Source organism: Dunckerocampus dactyliophorus, chromosome 2 (assembly GCF_027744805.1).
Source record: "Dunckerocampus dactyliophorus isolate RoL2022-P2 chromosome 2, RoL_Ddac_1.1, whole genome shotgun sequence".
Classification (NCBI taxonomy): domain Eukaryota; kingdom Metazoa; phylum Chordata; class Actinopteri; order Syngnathiformes; family Syngnathidae; genus Dunckerocampus; species Dunckerocampus dactyliophorus.
In genome coordinates, this window is record NC_072820.1 from 40,038,644 (window position 1) to 40,060,529 (window position 21,886).

Sequence of the window (21,886 nt, forward strand, 5' to 3'; positions counted from 1 at the left end):
CCGCCCACGCCGGAAGCGCCAACCCCACCCACCGCCACCCCCACCCCCAGGGAACGGAGCCCGGCCCGCCCCCGCCCGACCACCGACACAGGACCGCCCCGCCCAGGGATGCAGGAGGCACACCCCCCACCCACCCGACGGAGGCACGAGCGGCAGAGATGTATCACCCAGCACCCGACCCCACGGAGCAAACCCCTGTATGCGCCCCCCCCCAAAAAATAAATAACTAAAATAAATAAATAATTAAATAAAAGCACACACACATACGCACGAACATACTGTACACACTCCTAGGCACCCACGCGCACGCACACACACACACACACGTACGCACGCATATACACACACACAAGGACACACACGCGCACACACACACATGGGTGCGCACACACACACGGGCGCGCACACGCACACACACACACACACGGGCGCGCACACGCGCACACACACAGTGGTCGACTGCCCGACACCCGGAAGCCTCACTCTATCCCCCGTTGGTAACCCAAGGAGCAGCGGAGCCGGGGACCACGGGGGCCCAGACATACAACCCAGAACTCGCGGTGCGGAGAGCGCAGACTGCCGGGGAGCAGGATGACACCAGGCCACCCCATCCCAAAGGTAGGACGCCGCCATCAAGGCAGACAGAGGAACCGGCAAGGAGGAAAGCGGGCAAATGAGCGAGCAGGCGAGCAAACGGGCGAACAGCCAGGCGAACCACCACACAGCGCCAGCCGACACCCGCGGGGCAGCAATCCTTGGAAAGGGAGCGGGAGTGCCGCACCCCAAGCCGCAGGGAGGCCTAGACACAAGAGCCGAGAAGGTGAGACCAGCAGCAGACCAGCCGACGGACCCTACCAGCCACCAGAAGCCAGACCAGCCACATGCCACCAGAGCTGACGGCGCACCACTCGCGCACCAGAGCCCCACTCCCGACAAGCCCGCAGACAGACCGGGGGTGGCGAAGACACAGACAACAGCCCAGCAGAGCACAAAGAGCAGCGGCGACAAACACCCAAGCGCCCGGCAGAGCACGACCCCCCCAGCAGGCCCGCCCCAGGGCACACACACGCCCCACCCGTGTATGTGATAAGGTGTGATTGTGTCTATTATGCAATTAAAAACAAATAAATAAAATAAAATAAAACAGGACAGCTATGACGAGCTGGTCTCTGTGTCCCTGAGGGGTGTATCTGTGTGCATGTACAGTATATGATAGGGGTGTATGTAGATGATAGCTAATGATACAATTAAAATCGGGGGACAGCTGCCGCTCGGTGGGCCCCTCACCTGACCAGCCCCCCCAAACCCTAAGTGTCTTTTGTGCGATTAAAATTGGGGGGCAACAGGTCAGTGGCATGGCAGGGGCAAAGGAGCCCCTGCAAGGCAACTTCCCTCCCCAACCACGCCCGACCGTAGGCCACCCCCCAAAGTCCTATATGTATGTGAGGTGGTGCAGTGGAACAGGAAGGACGGGGGCCCCACATGCCCACACCCCAATGCCGCCCAATCCAAGCGGGGGGGACCAAGGACACATGACCGACTGGCAACCCACCACAGCCCAGGCTCGGGCGAGCCGCAGGACACACTACAGATCCTACCCGGCCCGCCAGGATGCCCAGTCCGGTCCACCCAACCCCCCAGAGGCGATACCCCCAGTGCCCCCCCCACACCGGAGCCCCACCGGAGGTAGCGTCCACAGCGCCACCCCCAAACCGCCTAACACCACGGACCAGCCACACGCCCCAAGACAGACCCGACCACCACCAGAACAGCGGGAAGGCCGCCCAGGCTGCCCCCGCATACCACCACGGCCGGCAAGGGAGCAACACTACGGCGACCACAAGAGAACCGGACCCCACATAGAGCGAAGTATGGCCACACCCACGAAGCACGCGAGCCAGAGGCGCCAAGGAGGAACAGAGAAGCAAGCACCGCACGACAGGGCCCACGAGAGGAGCGACCCCCCGCCCGGCGCCCAAGCAAACGCCCGTGCCCGCCCCGCCACGCCGCAGACCGGCCACCACCGCACCCCACGCCCATCCACCAATACACCAAGGGAGAAACCCCGGAGGAAGGGAGACAACTGCCAGCCAGGAAGCAGAGACTAGCCAGACACCAGCAAGTAGCAGGGACCGCCCGCCAGCCCCCCGCTAGCCCCACCCCCAAGTCTCCCACTAATGATGCAGGACCACATCCTGGTGAGATCGATTTTGGTAATGTTTTTCCCCTTCTTTAACAAATTGTTGGATCTCACAACTTTCTTTGGCGCCATGGTGAGTTATTTAGGAGTCGCACTCAATACAGTACAGGGCAAGCATACTAGTTTGCTAATCTTAGCGAAAATTTTTGACAAAAATCACACAAAAACTGGGGAATACAAAAACAAAATAAAGGTCCCTCTTCAATTATAGGTAGCTTCCAATTAATACTGTATCCTTTTTGTGGTTTATGTAAATAAACACCCAGAGTATGCTAATGTTAGCTTAATCCTGCTTTGCTGTATCATACGCCGCGGTCTCTACTTTGCTTCAGTGGTCCGTTTTCATGCTGCCCTCAGTCTCCTTTTAAATTCCATTTGCTTTCCTATCGGGGCCCAAAATCCACAGAATACAGAAGAACCTCATTCTACTCCATTGTTACGTTTTGCTAGTTTTGTTCCTAGCATATCTCCTTATGACTGATCTGTTCAGCACGACTTGGTTTTCACAATTTCCCCATTTGTATGTTACTGTGTCTGCGAGATAGCTAAAATTGCATTTCAGTTGTGGTATTTTATAATGAATGGGGAAGCAATTGTGGTGTGGGATTTATAGCATTCACATCAGACAGTATGTCGTTTTCCTGGCATATGGTGCGAGCGTGCCACCGTTTTTGTTTTTTTTCATATAAATTGGCTTATCTATAAAGCACAGCATTGTCATATTTTAGTTTGCATGAGATCAAAGACAGAGATAATGAAAGGGATCCAGCTAATTTCTTGCTACGTATTTATACATGCAGATACATGACAGGCATCCCACAGTCATAGCAAAGTGTTTCATTCGCGTTCAGACACACCTTCTCCTTCATTCCCTCCATTCCTGGCGGTCGGTAACGGGTCTACATTCATTCCTCATTAAGTTGTGGGAAAATGACTGGCCACCCTCTGCTTGCTCATTAAACATTCATAAGACGGAGACTACCCCGATGTCCTGTGTGAGCAAGCGTATGTCTGCCATGAGGCCTACGTCCTGTTGTGATCACACAGGGAGGGCATTTTCTGTCTGCTGACAAAGAAGCTGTGTTTACCGTGTTACAGTAGCCAACTAGGTGGTAAAGGAGCCGCCGCTGCTTCTCGCTGGTGTTTCTTTTAAGTCTATAACTTGCTTAGCTTTCCCGAGAAAACAGTCGTGTTAAGGGGTCCCTAAAGTCGGATTTACTGGAGTTACTGCATCAAGTTCACATGAATTTTGAAAAGCGCATCAATCTTACCCAAAATCCATTGGCAAGCAGTGCATTTTGTACCCGGGCCTTCAGTATGGACTTAAGCGACTCAATCCACCTCTTAATACCATCACAACCAAAAATGCGATATACTGTAACAATTTGTGGCATAACAGAATTGGGGATGAATATCGTTTACTGGATTTCCAAAGCAGCAGACCCAGTTAACGCTTTATCTTCCTAATCTCCCGACTTCAACTCCAAACTTCAAACCACTACACTACAATATCAACACGGAGCAGTTCAGACTCAATACTTATTTAATTACATGACAAAAATATTAAAAAGTGAAATAAAATACATCACACTCACCACTCACTCATCTGGAAGACTTCCAGTGGAAGTGGCGAACAAACCCTTTCCCATGCTGACATATATAAACTAGAAAAGTACTCGGAGAGCGCAGACCTCCACCAAGCGCCATAGTTCCCCCCATATTGTGATTAACACCATAAATATTATTCCTACATTTATTTTATCGACTTATTTAAATTGCTAATGGTAGCGTGCTAGCAGTGCTAACATGCTAACATTAGCATGCTAACACATAGCATAATAGAAGTGTCTAGCAATAAAAATGGCTAAAAATGCTACTATGCTAATGTTAGCCTGCTAGCAATGCTAACATCTAATGTTACATAACGTGATAACACCGAGCGTGATAGTGCAATGTACCAGGAAGGCTAAATGTCCCGATTGAGTTGAGAATTTTGGACCGAAGGTTGAACGGTCTGAATCGGTTGAGAAATGTGGAAGTACTTATAGCGCTTTAGATCAAAGGCATTTTGCATTCAGAAAAATGGGAATGTCAAGAAAAGTGTGAATTCTCGGTATGTGGAAAATGGCATGGATGTCCTTAATTAGTTGAATGCTTTGATGTTGGAACAGTCTGAATCGGTTGAGTCTCTGCAACTCTTTAGATCAAAGGCATTTTGCATTCCGGAAGAAAAAATTTGTGAATTTTGGGAAAAGTTTGAATTTTGGATCACCTCCAAAATTGTATCACTTCTTCCATATCCGATTTCCGACAATTCCCGAAAATTTCATCCAAATCCATTCAAAACTTTCCAAGTTATTTTGAACACAGAAAAACAGACAAACAGAGGGACAGATTAACGCTGGAAAAAACAACCTCAGCGCTACGCTTGCACTTTGCGCTGCGCTTGGTGGAGGTAAATATACACAGTACACTAAGTCCCCAACTAACGAACACAATTGGTTCCAGACGACCGTTCTTATGTTGAATCGTTCTTAAGTAGGGGAAAAGGTAATATTACCAATGATATAGGTACTACATGTACGTGTATACATATACAGTATATGTGTATGTATGTAAATATGAGTTTGGATGTAGTAGTAATATTAAACGAGGATAATTAATGAAAAAAACAATAATAAAAATGACATAATAATACGTAATGATAAATGTTATTTACCTTTGAAGAGGAGTCGCTGAGCATACGTCGTTGTGGAGGAGTTGGAGGAGGAGATATTGAAAAAAAGGACAAATCGTCGTCATCGTTAGACTCTTCTAAAAGAGGTAGTGTTCTGTGGATGGTGTAGAATTAAGCAGGCCTATTAACTCTTCATAAACTTTAATCACACGCTCTGTCCGGGTTGTACAATTTATCTTTCCATTTAGCTTTATCTCCCCAGCATCTAACTCTTCCTCTGTTGGCCTGATTAGCTCTAAGGCTGCATTAGCAGTGTCACAGTGCCCTCTATTGGTCAAGCATGTACAGTAGCAGTATAAATACTGGTTGAGCGACTACAAGGCAAAATAAAATAAAATATAGACCAGTCGGCTTGTGTTCGTATCCGCGAGTGTTCGCTGGTCGGGTGTTCGTAAGTTGGGGACCTAGTGTATATAAAAGGCACAGATAACAGATAACACAGTGCTATCTAACAGTGCTAGAGAACAGACTTTCGGACATCAACCAATCAAACGACGGAAAAATACTGACGTCACTTTGGGTGAGGTCAATGTGAAATCTGATTGGTTAAAGAAATAGCCCCATTACTAATACTGTACCTTTTTACTGACATGGGCCAGCGCTACTGAAACTGAAGGCTCTGGGCAGATTGCATTGACACGGCAACACATAGAAGCTGAAATCTGATTGGACAAAACAATACATACAAATATAACATACATATACACGTACTGGAACCAGAGCAGCCAAGAGACACCACTGCAAAATGATGAATGAATAGACTGTCGGGAATAAATTCATCAAATTTCATGGAAAAAATACTAGAATTTAAGTTGTAGGTCAGTACTATGGATAGTGTTTAGGCCAGCAGAAGCTGGCTCTGACCTACTGATGACGCAGCATCAGGATCAACTAGTATCTTGCCCAAGGATACTTCAACATGGTCACAGGACGGAGGATTGAACCAGCAAGCCTTAGGCTGGGAAATGACCACATGAGCCAGGCCACCCAACCCTATTGCTGTATAATGATCCAGTATGACGAATAACAAGAAAAAGCATACATGTATGGAGTTTTTCCAGCGAATGCCAGACACCCTGTTTTTTTCTCTTAATCGTCCCCACGTTTCCCGTCTTGTCATTGCTCTGCTTTTTAACCTGCAAACACCCTGTGACACGCGGCTCTCTGTTGTCAGTTCAAAGTACGAGGAGAGGTCAGAAAGGGAGCGTGTCAGTCAGACCACTTGTCACCTAAATGATGACAAATTGTCCGTCTTTCCACTCGCCTCCCAATCAAGTCCAGACCTGCCCCCTAACCGCCCCACCCCATGCCACTCAGGCAAATGTCACCTGAGACTACATTACTTTTATTCTGGCTTTATTCTAGTTTGGTGAGCAAATGTAGGATTTTTCTATCATTCTTTTTATTTCGTCATAAAAGGTCATGAGAAGCACAGTAGGGAAGCTTGCGGGTGTTAAATCCAAAATTTAGAAGCTAACATAAAAATGTGCACAATAGAACGCCGACTTTCTTTTCTTGACCACAGACTCTCTTTAGGCAGCGGCTCTGCCAAGTCGCAAATTCACCTTGATTTTCAAAACAACAGACGCCTTTTGTCTCCCAGGGCTGGGGGGTTTTTTGAACATTTTTTTTGTCCTCTTACTTGGCCCACTCGGCTCCACGTCGTTATTTTTCCACACGTAAAAGTTTCATGATGAAATAAAGCAGGCATCTTGCTGAGTCTCTGGCTGCTGTCAGTCAAGGAGCAGTCCAACTAGTGGAGAACAGATGGATGTCTCCTGAGTTGTGTTGCATTCATTCATTTCGAGATGTAAAACAGAGCAATAGAAAATCAGCTCGGTCAGTTGGATAGGTTTCATTGGGATTGAACAAACTGTGGGTTATTTTGCTGCCATGATCAATAAGAAAAGATGAGACTTAATGGCGTAACTCTGTTAGATAGCAAAGAACTACAGAGTCAACTGCTGATGATGTCATAGAGGGGGGGCCGACAGAACTGGGGGACAGTGACTTCCGGTTCTGGTTTCCATTTTGAGAACATGCTAGCGTTTTGCGATGAAGATATGTTACGAACACAGTTGGAGTACGTTAATAACACAAAAAGTCGCACGCCATATTGTATGCTGACCGGGAAATGCATGTGACTGAGTCAAAAAAACTGAAAAACACGCTAACCAGGGCGTACGCTAACCAAGGTACCACTGTACTTCTCTCGTAAAACTGATTTTTAACCGTGTTCCTGGTTCAGGCACTGGACTCTGGTTTCTATTTAACTCCCATGGTTTGCCTTATATATTGCGACAGGACTAAACACAAAAGGCTGCTCAATATATCATTAAAATGAATATACAGCAAAAAAGTTCAATGCCCCAAATGCCCAACAAAAATTTTCCCCCAAAAATATCATAAAAATAATATATCATAAAATATCATCATTCAAGTCATCAAATTGGGGCATCTAAAGCAGGGGTGTCCAAATTGCGGCCCAGGGGCTGTTTGCGGCCCCTAGCTGTTTTTTTATTGGCCATTATAAAATTATAATTCAACAAGAAAACAAAAAAAAAAGTGAAAAAATAAAATTAAATAAAAAAAATATTAAAAAAAGAATAAAGTCAAAAATCTGTAATCTAACAAGAAAAGAAGGAAAGAAAGAAGAAATATTTGGCTAATTTTAAAAAAACAACAGCAAAAATGGGGAAAAAAGACTGAAGTTCACTTTAATAATACACTGTTTCACCTACAGTATATCCCAATGCTGAGATGCCGTCTTCTTCTTGGACTGTATGTAACTTCTAAGCATATGGACCTATGTTGGTTGACAAATCAAAGTGGCCCTAGCATCCTTTCATTTTTCCATATGTGGACCTCGATGGAAAAAGTCTGGACACCCGTGATGTAAAGGATTAACTCCACAAGTTATATAATTAGTTATTGGGATTTTTTTGTGAGGCTAGCACAGAAAGGTGCCGGGGATGAGCAGACATGGTCTTTTCTATTCTGTTCTATTCTCCTTACGCTTCTTATGTGAATATGCAAGCAAGGGTTAGTTTCTGTTTCGGGTATGTTCACAATTGCTGATATCAACGCCACTCATCCAGTTCAAGAAGCACTGTATACCCATTGTATAATCCTCTTGACGCTTTCCCATGTCCCTCATATTTCCGTCCACACACATACAACACAAACTCAGGTTCCTCCAGATGTCTTTGCGATTCATTTCTGAACGTCTGATGAAGATGCGATATACTTGGTCACACGTCTTCAGATCTAGTCAAAATTCTGTTGTACATTTGAGGTTTTAAAGAGCGGACATCAAAAAGAAGAAAGGCCACGTGGACATCTGCAATCTTCATAGAGTTGCTGCGCTTGTTTGCAAACAGCCGATTATTCACTTTCCTATTTGGCCACAGTTTTAAATCCTGAGGGGACTCTTTAACTCTTCACCTTACACGATGCTGCTCATGTGGCTCACTTTCCCTTTGGTCTGTTTGATGCAGTGTGTGTGTGTGTGTGTGTGTGTATGCACGATGTGTGCACTTTATCTGCCACTTCCTGGTCAAGTCGCTCGCTCCATCTGGAAACATGGCGGATAAGATCTGTGAAGGTGATCCAAAGGGTACATTTACGGGCCATAAAAAGCAAAACAATGAGTTGAAAGAAAGAGTGGCAGCTCTGTGCACGTTTATCACTTAAGGTGACATCGCTCACATGACATCCCGTAACTGAAAACGATTGCTGACGTGAGCGTATTTATTGTTACAACGCCTGTGATTTGAATGGAATAACAATGGAATAATTTAGAGCTCAACAGGACTAATGAGAAACACATTCACGGAAATTACAGTTATATGAGAAACAAATGTGGCACTTTCGAAGAACTTATGCTTTAAAATCATTCTAAATATTGACCCAATAACTTCATATATTAATTAACAAAATGATTATTATGATTATTATATCCTAACCTGTTCCCACTGGTTAACAATTGACCAGCCAAAATAATAACTTAATTACAAATAATAATAATAATCATAATTAATAACTATGATGAATATATTTGGATTTTATTTTTTAAATATGGTCATTATGATTAATAAATACAGCATACTAAGTCTGATGGGTGCTTTATCAAAGGCTGAGGACAAAACAAACCGACAGCTGTTGTTACTAATAACTTACAGTACTCACTTAATGAAATATTTCTTAAAGCAGCAGTAAGGGACAAATTATTTTTGGTCCGAAAAAACATTCACCTTTGAAGATCCCTTATTGTGCAAAATTGATGTTTAATTATGTTCCAACAGTAATGTTAGAACATAACATTACTGTTATGCTGTACCATGTTAAACATGAGTGCTCCACTTTTGAGAGAAGAGGTGGGAGAAGTTCAGGGTTTTCATGACATCATAAAACACTCTTTCCTCATGGACATGATACCACCTCTGACCCACCCCCATCAAGATGAGCACGCCCTGTGTATACGCTGTGTATATGTCCACAGCTTCATTTTTTGGTAAAAAAAGCAGGCTTTGCTACACATCTTAAAATAAAGACTGGAATTCTGCCACCAATCCATGAGTCAGCTACAAATGTGGGAGCTGTAAGTTTGATCATTTTGGGTTTTTATTTCATGATGTTGCTGTTGAAATGTGCCCGTATGTTAGCACAGTGGTTCACAGACAACAAAAGCATAATTTGGAACCTTTAATTAACAAAACTTCTGTTATGTCTTGAAAGAGCACAACACAACTGTCAATGGAAACATGAGCACAGACGCTACATTAGACGCTATGTTACAGTGCACTAAAGTAGTTGATCTGTGGTCACCATGGCAAAGATAGTGATGCTATCTTCATCCATCCATCTTCTATGCTGCTTATCCTCACTAGGGTCACGGGTATGCTGGAGCCTATCCCAGCTGACTTCGGGCAAGAGGCAGGGTACACCCTGGACTGGTTGCCAGTCAGGGCCCTGTCACACCTTGACGATTTAGCCAGCTTACGCCAACGTATGAAAAAATTGGCCAATACGCAGGCGTACATCGAATAAGTTATGGGTAAGTTTTTTATATCAACTAGTGCGTAGCGTGTTGCCGGTGTTCACAATTTATGCCCAACGCCTGTCACACCTTGACGCCCTCGAGAGCAATTTAACTCACCGTGATTGGTTCGTTCAGCTCCGCACACGACAAGTGTCATTCATAAGAGCACGCGGAAGCACGCCGGCATATGTCGTAGTACGTCTAAGTCGTCCGAAAATTTTGTGCCTGCATAAAACTTTTCGACGTATGTCAACGTATGATTCATACGTCCCGCATCCGCGGGCAATTAGTTATGCGATCGTTGACGCCCGTTCACACACGTTATTTGTAAGTTACGTACAAGTCAAAATACGTCAACATACAAGACAGAACTGTCTTGGCGAGTGAAGATGGAGAGGAGGAGAGGCTGTTGTGTTTGTATTTGCAGGTAAGTTTGCAGATTGACCAGTAGAGGGCACTGTGACACTGGGAATGGAACCTACTTGTATTGATTCAACTTTATTATCAACTTTATCAATGCATTAGCGAGTCACAAATCCATGAGTGGTAGCGTATGCAACCTACACCAGGGGTCTCAGACTCGCGGCCCCCGGGACAATAGTTTGCACCCCCCGTCTTAATATGAAAGATTAATATTCGTGTGGCCCGTAACTTTGATATGAATGACACTTGTCGTGTGCGGAGCTGAACGAACCACTCACTGTGAGTTAAATTGCGTCAAGGTGTGACAGGCGTTGGGCATAAATTGTGAACACCGGCAACACGCTACGCACTAGTTGATATAAGTTGTCTATAAGTTAGAGAAACGTTCTACATAAGTTACTAATACGTCATGTTTACATCGACCTCGTTATGAATAGGCTATGTATTCGCCCAAAATTGAAAAAAAAAAACGTCGGCAGTTCAACGTATGCCATCAAAATGATCACGTCAGGCATGTGCTGCCTAAATCGTCAAGGTGTGACAGGGCCTTCAATGGCAGGGCACATATAAACAAACAACCAATTACTCGCACATTCATACCTATGGACAATTTAGAGTCGCCAATTAACCTAACATGCATGTTTTTGGAATGTGGGAGGAAAGCGGAGTACCCGGAGAAAACCCACACATGCACGGGGAGAACATGCAAACGCTACACAGACATGCCCAATGGAGATTTGAACACAGATCTTCCCGATCCCTGACTGTGTGGCCAACATGCTAACCACTAGGCCACGGTGCGGCCCAGTGATGCTATCTCCTAATTGATCGACAACACAGGATTTTCACATATTATTGCTTTTGTTTCGATTTTAAGTCGTTCTCTATTAAAGCAACAGAAAGGGACAATTTGTAGAGGTTACAACATTATGCTTGAAATAAACATTGCCTTATCTTTTTACACAACAGGTGATGCAAACTAGTCATTATGAAAGGAGTCCAGGCTGGTCCATTCCAGAGTCACCATAGCAATGCCTGTAATTCTATTCTTCTTATTACAAGCCATTGTACCATCATGCTTTTTCTTTGTAGGATTTGTGGCTTTAATAATCAGTAGAAAAAGGCACCAAAAGTGGTTTCAGTTTAAAGACTTAAAAGTTTTAGGTCTTCCCGTTCATTTGCAATGCGTTTTATTTGAATCACATGTTTTCATTTGGCGGCACATTAGGGGAAATCAAATTTATTTAAAACTCAATGTTATGGGACGTTACGTAAATGTGATCATGTGCAAGAGATTTAAAAGTTTTCAACTCCAACTATCACCACCTTGACCAATTCAAATGTGATTTATTTAGCGCAAGAGGTTCTCATTTACCAGGGTATCATGTTTTAGAACAATTGGCAGAGTACTTTCTTCAGAGCTATTTTTTATTGCCACTTGGGAAAATGTGTTTAATTCTCCGTCAGGTCTTTGCACCGTTGTCTGCACTGGATGTGTCATAAAATTCATTGTGATGCGACACATTAAGCTGAGCCCCTATGGAAATACAAAGTATCACGTCTGGCTGAGAGGGGAGAACGCAGAGGGCAGACTTCAACGTAGAAAAAACAACAGAATGACAGAAAGTGTGAAAGAAAAGAAATGGGTTCTGTGTGTTGGGACTTCCTATGTGTCACTTCATGAAGGCTTTGTTGGCGGGGGGTTCAGTGCAGTGTGGTTTGAGTCGAAATTTAACAATCATGTCGCACTACATCTGGAATATCTGATGGCAAGGGGTTCAGGGGTGGGTCGCGGGATCGTTTGGAGCAACATGGTGTGTGGTTTGCGACTATTATTACTGAAATAATTGAGTCGGAACTATAAAAGAGTGTGCTGGTTTGAGGACAGCGTGTGTAGTGCAAGTCCTTATAAACGCTGCTTACCAGAGAAAGGTTCTATGACACAATTATGAAGGAACTAATCAAAAGAGTAAACAATTCCCATCTTTTGTCCATATGGCCATGGTTTGTGTCATGTATACTTTTACATAATGTGGCTTAATATTATGTGAGCATCCATGGGAAAATGTCATTCTGACCTCATCACACAGGGTAACGTCCAATAAAAATATTAAATAAACATAGTGTTAATGCAGACCCCGTTTAGGTTGACATCCCTTGGATTGACTGACTGATTTTTTAACCTACGGCAGTTTGCTGACATAGTTTTCCTCCATTTGTGCAAAATTGAACTGAGTGCATTTTGTTAGTAGTGGAAAGGGGGATGATAGAACTGCTGCAAAGTTGCAAAAGAGTAAAGGATCTTTGGTCCGATGCCAAAGCTTTGTAGGTAAGTGGCAGTGCCTCTCCTGTTGCCCTTCATTGTTTGTTTTCATTGATTTTGACACAATCACACATGTGCTTCAGCAAAAATGTGTGAGTGATGATGATGAAGTTAACAATACCACAACAAATGTCGACATAAAATGACCAATTTTTCGTCGTCCCTCGCTACATCGCAGTTCGAGCATCACACCGTCACTGTAATTTTAAAAAATTAATGAATTAATACTTGATAGTTGTTCCGTGGTTGACTATGGCTTATTATTCGTCAAAAATATTGAAGAAGAAGTAGTATTTTGGTCACTAATGACACAAAACATTGACGAGGCATGACATTACATTACATTACCTTATTGGTAATCTGTGCCTCCACTGTGGGCAGGCGGATCACTCGCTCGCTAGTTGTCTGGTTCGCCCTGGAGGGCGCTGATCGTCTTCTTCCGGCGAGAGGTCTTCAAGGAACTCAACTGTGGTCGGACGTCTCCAGATTGAAGGTATGCAGTCTTGGGGGCAGGAGGCGTTACCCATAAAAGCACTTATTGACTCCGGAGCGGACGACAATTCTATTGACTGTGAGCTAGTCAAGCATTTCAACATACAGTACCTACTGTTTTGTTACCTACTTCTAAGACTGTGCGCTTGGGAGCCACAGATGGGGGCCCTCTTGCTGGCAATACTATCCAGACCAGTGCTTGTTCCCTCCTTCTTGCGGGTAACCATGCCCTGAACGTGTTGAACAGTTTGATGTTGGAATGGGTTGAATCGGTTGAGTAATGTGGCAGTAGCAGGTAATAATTAGTTGTAGGGAAAAGGGTGAATTTGGGGAAACATTCGAATTTTGGATCACCCCCAAAATTTAATCAGTTCTTCCAGATCCCATGTCCGACAATTCCTGAAAATTTCATCCAAATCCATTCAGACCTGTTCAAGTTATTTTGAACACAAATAGCTGGCAAAAACATAACTACCGAGCTGCTCTTGCGCTTGGTGGAGGCAAACATAAGCCATTAAAGAAGATCACTGAAATTGGGAATGTAGTATTCTAAATTGGTCACTAGATGTCAGTAATTGTTCGGTGAGACAAGCGCCAGACTTGATCGATGGAACAACAGGCTTTTATTGCAAGTTTACAGTAAATGATCTCACAACAGGTAAAATAACAGTAACATAATAATAATAATAATCATAATAATAACACGGACTACTGTTGCAGCAATAATGCATGACAAGCTAAAACTCAACTCAACCCCCGACATCACTTCCTGTCCGCCATCCATTCTGCTCCCCTACAACCACCGGCACACGTTTACTGTGACACACATGAGCACAAGTTTTATTTATGTTTTAAATGGCTTATTTTCTCTGAATACACTGTATCTACTATATTGTGTAATACAAAGGTAAGGTGACTATACAGTATAGATGTTTCATGTCTAGAGCGTTATAATCATTTTAAAAAAACGTATTTACAAGATTGTAAACAAGTTTTCTATGCCATGGCTACAAAAATATTCCATTTACGAATAAGGAATCCTACGTTGCGGAAATTCACTTATCAGAGTTGGGTCTGGAACCAATTAAATGTGATAAACCAGGGATTGCTGTAAATGACTATGGGCGTATCGATGCATGTATTCAGATTCAGATTTTTGGCACAAAGTCTTCAGTTCAGTACAGAGCCGTTCCCACGTGGTACACATTTCTTGCATCATGCATTTACTAGGTAATGAAATACAAACGGTCACGAAAGGCAAAGTATTCGTCGTGGGAGCAGAGATCAAGACATGTAGGGCAACTCCATAAGACGGGGGAGTGTGCATTACCACCGCAAAGTGTGGTCCGGGGGGTATTTGTGGACAGCTGTGCGTTTTTTATGGGCCCGTGGCAATTGTAAAAATAAAATCAACTAAAACAACAGAAGAAATTATGTAACGAGAATAAGAAATGTCGATACTAATAACTAATAATGCCAAAAATATGTGTCTTTAAATATATGTGTACCTTTTTTTGTTTAATTATTAATATCTGTGCCCCCCCCCCCCCCCCCCCCGTATTCAGTATGCGGCCCTCGATGGAAAATCTTTAGACAGCCTTGATGTAAATACCAAAGTATGTACCAAACCATGAGAACCGTGGAAACTAGAATGAATTCAATTAATGAATTTTCTATTCAATGAGTCTTCTATTTTACTCAGCAGCAATTTACAGTCGCAGAAAGTTCTATTTCTGGTTCTATGTAGGGATGCGCCGATCAGGGTTTTATGCTGCTGATTCCAATATCGATCATCGAGTGCTGAAATCGGCCGATACCAATCGCAGGGATTAATTACTGTACACATTTTTTAATGTATTTATCATGTGTGCTATTGGCCAGGGGTGCCGTATAAACAGCAAAAGTCAGGACAATTCCAAGGACCCTTGACTGCCAGGGGGCCCAAAAAATATGTAATTACTAATAAAATGATTAATTAATGGGGGGGTGTGAAGTGTGAAGGAAAGTGGGAGGATGACACTTTAGTTAGGACAAGGCACTACACTGCATGCAGGGATCGCTGCGGGCTGCAATAGTACTAGCCACAGGTGATCGGCTTTTGTGATCAACATTAAAAGGCATTTATCGCCACATACCGATCAGGGGATTTTTCACGGAAATCGGCCGATACCGATCAATGGCCGATCGATCGGCGCATCCCTTTCTATGGATATCATTACACTTTTTCTGATTCTGGTTGGTTGTCCTAGTCTTTGTTACTTTTGAGACATATTTTCCTAGAGAGTTTTGACTGATCTCCAAATTGTGTTTGGAGGTTTTGCTGCATTCGTTTCATTCCAACTTCAGACCAACTTCGCAATTCCTTTTGGCTTCTGCATGCTACTGGAATGTACACCAGGTCCATTCTGGTTCATATGTCTCCCACGGGGAGTATTGTGGTGCTTAAATTGCTAAATAAAACAAATGAACACAAAGCATTAAGCAGTCTAGACAATGACTGCTTGAATCCAGGTATGACAAAATGTTGAAAGCGTAGAATTACATTCTGTTAATGGTCTTCAAACCTGAATTTGACGTTTAGGGGTTGCAGCTAGGTCAAAATTCAAAAGTCAAATTTATAGCAAAACATACTGACTCCTTACAGTAAAGCACTTGACCAGTGTGTTGTAAATCTAGAGTCATCTGAAAGCAAAAGTCTGTGTATTTAAATGCATTAAATGACACATAAGCCAACCAGAAGAAGTCCGTCAAGGTGTTTGTCAGACTGCAGTGTGTTGAGCAGCAGTTTCTGCAATCAGTAGTGTGCGCTCTAACATGCATGAGGCAGTAAAGTAGCAACACAACATACGTCGACATAAACAACCCAACAACACAAATCATAACACCAATTTTTTACAACTGCACCACTTGCCTTCCCTCATTAGCAGTTCAACTGTCATCATCCCTCCAGTTGTTTTTGTGCCTATGGTTAAAATACCCAATAAACAGCATGACAACTGGTTTGCATTAGTCCTGCAGTTTCCTATCAGACTAAATGTATCAGCGTGTATAAATGTGCAGCATAAATCTTGGACCCCTGACTGAGTGCGTTGCAGTATCCTCTTAAATTCACTACCTATTGCGAGCGTTCAGTCAAAGAGTCCATTTATAGACATAAAAAAGGGGGGCCTGTTTCAGCAGACTATAGTGAGGTAGCCAATGAAAACAATGGCCCTGGCCAGAAGAACTGAGAGTCTGTAATGCACTTTAATTCCATTCTTTTTAGAAAGTTCAGGGCTGTCTGGAAAACTTGTCCGAAATTGTGTGCGACCGACAGAGGCACTGACAGACAAAGTATCCTCCTGCACGGAAAGTAACATGCTGTGATATGACGTGTGATTCAGGAGGAAGGATAAAGAAAGTATACAAAGGCATGGTAATAAAAGGACATGGTGCCAATCATCGAGTCTATTTGGTCCATTAAGGTAGAAAGTAACTGTCGGGCATCACAGGAAAATGGCTCTTTTGAACGTGGTGGCAGCCTGCCTCTAAAGAAATGGGCTTCTTTCTGCATGTACATGTAAGGTTTTACTTCTCGGGTAGGGTGACCGGACGTTCACTTTTATCCACTTTTTGAGACCTTCAAAAGCTTCTTTTACACAGAGATCCAGCAAAATAGCCACATCAGAAGGTCCCCCAATACACAGAATCCAGATATTGTACAACTATGTGCACTTTTGCACAGCGAATCACACAAATACTGAACAAAATTAGCACCAGCATCTTGTGAGCTGTATAAAATACTTGTTGGACGGTGACAAGCAGAAGAAGCTGTGTGTCAAGTGGATGGATTGGTCTCCCCCAGCCTGAACAAAGGGGCCAAAATTGTAATGTCATTTCAATATGACACTATGGCTTTATTGAGAGCGGCCATGCACGACAGTCAACATGTATTTTTCCATCGTAGCATGTTTTCAGTTGCCCTATTTGCCCTATTTCAGCCAGGTGTGTGATTTGGTTTTTCATTTGTCAGTTTCTGTAACTGGATTTTACAGGATGGGACAGTTAACTCCACGCCTAACCCCCAACCTGCAGGGCCAGTTGCTGCTTTTCATCTGGCCTTTACTCTAGAAACCTACCCAGCATGGTTGAACCTGCTGAGGGTATAAACCCCTTGCCGGTATAGCCTTCAGAGTCATGGAGGCACACAGGCAAACCCACCACGACAAGCTAGCAGCACAGGGTATTGGTAGGGGTATTAATCAACTTTTCAGTTAATGTTAATAAGTCCATGTGTCAATCAATATAACAGCAAAACATGATAATCATTACTGTTGTAACCTGATCTACAGCTCTAACCAATCTGCAAATAAATTGTCACTGAAGATGTGGGTTTAGAAAAACAACAAATTCATTAATTTTCTATACCGCCTATCCGGATCAAGGCCACAGGAGAGCTGGAGAGACAGACAATGATTTATACCAGGGTGGGCAAACTGCAGCCCATGTGCCACATTTGGCCCGCCAGATACTTCCGAAGTATTTAATATCAGCATTCAATATGTATAAAGTGGTGTGAAAAAGTGTTTGCCCCCTTCCTCATTCATTATTTTTGTGCATGTTTTTCACACTTAAATGTTTCAGATCATCAAACAAATTTTAAATATTAATCAATGACAACACAACTGAACACAAAATGCAGTTTTTAAATTAAACTTTTTATTATAAGAGAGAAAAGTGTGTGTGAAAAAGTGATTGCCCTCAAGATGTTGCCCCGCCCCAATAACTGGTCGGGCCACCCTGAGCAGCAAGAACTGCAACCAAGCATTTGTGATAACTTGCAATGAGTCTCTTACAGCGCTGTGGAGGAATTTCGACCCACTCATCTTTGCAGAATGGTTGTAATTCAGCCACATTGGAGGGTTTTCCAGTATGAACCGCCTTTTAAAAGGTCTTGCCACAGCATCTCAACAGGATTCAGGTCAGGACTTTGACTATGCCACTCCAAAGTCTTCATTTTGTTTTTCTTCAGCCATTCACAAACAGATGGCCGGACTTTCTCCTTCAGGATGTTTTGGTAGACAGCAGAATTCATGGTTCCATTTATCACAGCAAGTCTTCCAGGTCCTGAAGCAGCAAAACAGCCCCAGACCATCACACTGCCACCACCATATTTTACTGTTGGTATGATGTTCTTTTTCTGAAATGCGGCGTTACTTTTACGGCAGATGTAATGGGACACACACCTTCCAGTTCTGTTTTTGTCTCATCAGACCACAGAGTATTTTCCCAAAGGTCTTGGGGATCATTAAGATGTTTTCTAGCGAAATTGACACGAGCCTTAATGTTCTTTTTGTTCAGCAATGGTTTTCGTCTGGGAACTCTGCCATGCAGGCCGTTTTTGCCCAGTGTCTTTCTTATGGTGGAGTCATGAACACTGACCTTAACTGAGACAAGTGGATGTTTGGATGTTGTTGTGGGGTCTTTTGTGACCTCTTGGATGAGTTGTCACTGTGCTCTTGGGGTCATTTTGGTTGGCTGGCCACTCCTGAGAAGATTCCATGTTTCTGTGGATAACGGCTCTCACTGTGGTTCGCTGGAGTCCCAAAGCTTTACAAATGGCTTTATAACCTTTTCCAGACTGATCGATCTCAGCTAATCTCAGTTATGTTTTAACAGTGGGTGCAATCACTTTTTCATACAGGGCCATGTAGGTTTGGATTTTTTTTCTCCCTTAATAATAAAATGTTTAATTTAAAAACTGCATTTTGTGTTCAGTTGTGTTGTCATTGACTAATATTGACATTTGTTTGATGATCTTAAACGTAAACATAAGATAGTATTTTTTCAGTCAAAAAAAAAAAAAAGGGTCGTCTTATATTTGTCGAGTCTTCAACTCTAACCTCCGGGCAGAGCTTTGCCTGCATGCCGGGGAAGGACGAGGATATTGAGTCCGAATGGGCCGGATTCCGTACCTCCATTGCTGAGGCAGCCGATCGGAGCTGCAGCAACAAGGTGGTCGGTGCCAGTCGTGGCGGCAAGCCCCAAACCCGATGGTGGACACCTGAGGTCAGGGATGCCGTCAAGCTGAAGAAGGAGTCCCATCGAGCATGGATAGCTTGTGGGGCTCCTAAGCTACTGAGGTCCTAAGCTACTTTCGCCGGAAGCCCAGGCTCTCGCGTTATTTAAAAGACTAAAGGTCAACCGGTTGCTAGTCTTGTGGTACCTTGTGCATGTCTGTACGAACGCTTAATCAAAGGATTTATGGCTGGTTCTTATTGACCCAGGAGGCTGTTATTGATGTAATCGGACCTCTCGCTTGTCAAACCGCAAGTCGCATCAGTTTATCGTTCACAACCCTATTATCATCATCATTTTCTCTTTATTATCGAAGATTCGGAGGTTCCTGTATTTTGAGTATTTGTGTTTAGGTGATCCACACTTTAAAAAAGTTTAAGAAATGTCTAATTGGGACTGTAGATTTGGTACAGACCTGTTTAATGTTACAGTATTTGCATCATGTCATTGAAGGACTTTCTCCTAACGTGGTGCAGACGGTTCCAGGAGGAAAACATTTAATTTTGATGCATTAGCCAGAGTGAACAATGGAGGACGGTGTGCGAGCCAGAGTGTGAAAGCAACATGAGCATCTGGTGCCGTCAACGCCACGTAAAACATATGCACTCCTCCGCTGGCTTTTCAAATCTTTTCCAGCAGCCCGAGATGTGAATAGTAAGTGCAATTTCAAATTGTTGTCAATTTTTCAAATAACTGACAAACACGTATAGTGGATGATTGTTCTCAGGCAGGGGCCCTCTGAGGATAAATGGCCTGGAGGGCTCGCTTTGGGGTAGGTTGAGGGAAAATTGCACTACACCAAAGCGCTTAAGGAGAGCCGTCACCATTAACTGATGAAAGGTGTTCACATGGGAGACATTTCGACTCATCCGTCACACAGTCACGCACACTGACAGTCACGTGTGTGTGTGTGTGTGTGTGTGTGTGCGTGTGTGTGTGTGTGTGTGTGTGTGGGCTTCAGCTTTGAAAAAAAGAACGCCTCTCATAAATTCTTTTGGACTTTTGAGAGCCTGTCAAACTAAATCTGTTGCTAGACAGAGCAGCAAAGTCAGACATGCTCGTCTGTTTTGTACATAAGTTATTTGTATTTGTTTGTGTATGTTCCAATCATTTAAACTTCTTAGATTGATTATATAAACAACTAAAGAAGCAGAAAAAATGTAGAAAACGTACAAAAACAAGTTAACAACTATTGAGAGAGTGTGTAAGAGAGAATATTCTAGTCAATCACTAGACAAGAATAAAAGAACACTAGAGCAACTTGGGGAATCCTAAACAGTGTTATCAGGAATGGCGCTAAGAAAGCGGATTAGCCTCAATATTTCACAGGAAATGCCAAAAATGACAATATGAACGAGATAGTTGAAAGGTTCAATAACTACTTTGTAAATATTGGACCAAACCTGGAAGAAATTAACCTTGTCAGTAGAGGAAGGGAATGAAATTATAGACAGGAATCCCAACTTCATGTTCCTCACTGATGTGACAAAAAAGGAAATCATTGATATTGTCAATAAATACAAAGCAAAAACATCAACTGATGGAATTAAACTCAAAACGATAAAAAAGGTAATTAATGAGATCGCAGGAACGCTGACATACATCAGTAATTTGTCATGTCAGACTGGTATATTTCCAAACAAAATGAACATAGCTAAATTACTTCCAATTTTTCAAAATGGAGACAAACATCAATTTACTAGCTACCGACCAGTTTCCTTATTACCACAATTTTTTTTTTAATAATTGAAAAGCAATTTAACAAGTTAGACAAATTTATAAGTAAGAATGAATTGCTTGGCGACAGCCAATAGGGATAGAGAGTCAACATATCAACTTCCATGGCACTAATCAAAATAACAGAAGAAATTACCAATGCTACAGACCGCAGAAAGTGTGCAGCTGCAGTATTTATAGCTTTGATAGAAGCTTTCGATACAATGATTTGTAATATCCTGATTGAAAAACTAGAAAGGTATGGAATCAGAGGGTTAGTTTTGAACTGGGCAAAAAGCTACTGAGCAAACAGTACGCAATATGTGAAGCTTGGAGAATATACATCTGCAAGCTTAAATACATCGTGCGGCGTACACCAGGGGTCAATACTGGGACCAAAACTGTTCACCCTATATATTAATTATATCTGTAAAGTCCCGAAAGACGTAAAGCTAGTATTATTTGCAGACGATACTACTGCATTTTGTTCTGGAGAAAGCACACAAGAGCTAAAAGCTAAATTTGTTCGACACCACAAATCACTCTGTACTCTCTATTGCTTTCGGGTATCATCATATCTGACTCATTGTGTGGAAATTTGGGGATATAATTACGAAAGTATACATCATTCGCTACCTGTGCTACAAAAAACTGTCAGTTAGGATAATCCACAATGGCGCTGATGGAAACATACAAACCCTTTATTCCTAAAATCACAATTATTACAATTTTTCGATGGTAAACTTTCGAACAGCTAAAATTATGCATAATGTAAACAATAACCTGCTACCCAGCAACTTAATACAATTCTTCTCAACAAGATATGACCTTAGGGAAAACATTTACTCAAAACATTTACATGTGAGAAAAACACCAAAAATCTGCAGCATATCAGTA

At 42.9% G+C, this 21,886-nt stretch overlaps 1 protein-coding gene across 2 annotated transcripts in view; it reads left to right on the forward strand.

Moving 5' to 3' along the window:
* Window positions 1–21,886, forward strand: part of frmpd2 (FERM and PDZ domain containing 2) — a 68,624-nt gene that overhangs the window by 40,120 nt on the left and 6,618 nt on the right. For both annotated transcript variants that reach the window (XM_054767520.1, XM_054767524.1), the window contains one exon: window positions 13,106–13,217. The gene's annotated coding sequence lies outside the window, so the exon portion shown is untranslated. The remainder of the gene's footprint in view (window positions 1–13,105; window positions 13,218–21,886) is intronic.